At 34.0% G+C, this 1,795-nt stretch overlaps 1 long non-coding RNA gene across 1 annotated transcript; it reads left to right on the top strand.

The window, feature by feature from the left end:
- The first annotated feature begins 284 nt into the window (after window positions 1-284).
- Window positions 285-1,588, top strand: LOC139861254 (uncharacterized). The gene is made up of 3 exons (XR_011763697.1): window positions 285-596; window positions 1,242-1,354; window positions 1,504-1,588. It is a non-coding gene; the product is annotated as an uncharacterized lncRNA (long non-coding RNA).
- Window positions 1,589-1,795: the final 207 nt, after the last annotated feature.

Here is a 1,795-nt window from a genome sequence, read left to right as displayed (position 1 = left end):
TTTATTTTGCATACCAACGTTGAATCCAAAAAACCGGAAAAAACTAAACCGGTCATAACTAAAAAAAAAAAAAACTTATAAGAATCGATGAAAACTGATCGAACATTTAAAATCGAAAAAACCCATCTGGAAGAACCGCAACCAATTTTTTTTTTTTTTTTTTTTTTTTTTTTTTTAAAACTTTTTTTAACCAGAAATTTTTTTTTTTATTTTTTTTTATTTTTTTTTTTTTTTACCGAACCTGTTCTTAACCGGCCCATTTGCATATGTAATGGGCAGTAGTAGGGCGTGTGACCACCTCAGCTGATACGCCGGTGAAAATGCAGCGATTGTGCTCCAAACTCCGATCACTCACCGTCATTCCTTCACAATCATCTTCGTCAACATTTATTAAACCACCACAACTTCCATCACTTCACCACCACCTCCCACGCCGTTTCCTCCATTCTTCTCCCCCAAATCCCTTCACCAAAACCCTAAATCATCATCATTCCTTCATTTCCCCCAATTTTTATCCACTGCTTTTCATTTCTCCTTCAACATTACAACTTTCATCATCTGCTACTTTTAATCATGCTTCTTCACTTTCTATATCTGTAAGTTAGGTTTTATTTTGAATTACGAGTAATTTGTAACGAAACCGTTATTCAATTTTGTTAATTCAGATTAGGTCAATTGACTGATTAGCTTTCTAACTGCAATCCAATTGAATAATTGTTTTGTCAGCTACCCTGAAGTTTATACAATTGGTACTAGACTACTAGTTGATTGACAGTTAATTGTGTATTCACCACAAATCAATCAATTTTGTAAGTAAAATTATAGGCTTATTATGACTAAAAGTATTTAGGTGTCGTTTGATTTTCGGTCTGCAGAACCTTAGACCTTATTATGTCTTGTGTCTGCCAGCGTGCAAACATTTTTTCGGCAGACTTTTTGTTTTTCTGAAGACATAAGATAAAATAATGTCTTATTATGTCTGCAATCTTGCAGACATAGAAATGTGCTTCTAAGTGCTGCAGACGGGATTAAGTTATTTTGCAGACATAAAAACAAACAGTCTTCAATTGTCAGCATACAGACCTTCAGACCACATTTTCTTTACAGACATGGTCCGCAGTCCCTTGAAAAGTCTGGAATAGACTATACACAGTCTGTAATAATTAGATTAGGTTACTTTAGTAATCGCATATTGAAGAATTTATCATGGTATGTTATTTTAGGTTTACTGTTATATGTAGTTCATGCAAGTGCGTCATCTTACTCTTAAGCAAAGGAAGAGGAAGTTAAAGAGTAGACAGCCACTTTCTCCAGTAGTCTCCAAGCTCAAGAAATACAAAATGAAGTCTTATTCGTATGTGACTTATCTTTCCTCCAGTTTCAATCTCATGAATATTGGGTTACATGGGAGAGCGAGTATTTATTCTTATGAATAATGAATGTATTAAAATTAAATGTAAAACATGTGAGGAAGAACTTAATTTTTTTCTGGGATTTGATCAGATCTTTCAAGGGACGATTTAGGACCATGAATGATGGGCAGATTAGGAGGTGGAAGGAAGGTAAGCGACATAATGCTCATTTAAAGGTATGTTTCGACCTTTTATTTTACTTGTCATGCTATCAACAATATTTACTTATAGGAATGCTACAGATAACACATGAACAAGTAAATCACTTGTATTTTTTTATTCATGCTTAGATGAGCAACAGGTCACCCTTCGTTTGATTTTCTAGTTGCATATGAACACATTGCAAGTAAATGCCATGTTATATGTGCTAGAGTAGCTGTACA

This window comes from Rutidosis leptorrhynchoides, chromosome 1, assembly GCF_046630445.1.
Source record: "Rutidosis leptorrhynchoides isolate AG116_Rl617_1_P2 chromosome 1, CSIRO_AGI_Rlap_v1, whole genome shotgun sequence".
Taxonomy (NCBI): Eukaryota; Viridiplantae; Streptophyta; class Magnoliopsida; order Asterales; family Asteraceae; genus Rutidosis; species Rutidosis leptorrhynchoides.
Note: the sequence above shows the minus strand (reverse complement) of the source record. Positions and strands in the feature narration are given on the sequence as shown.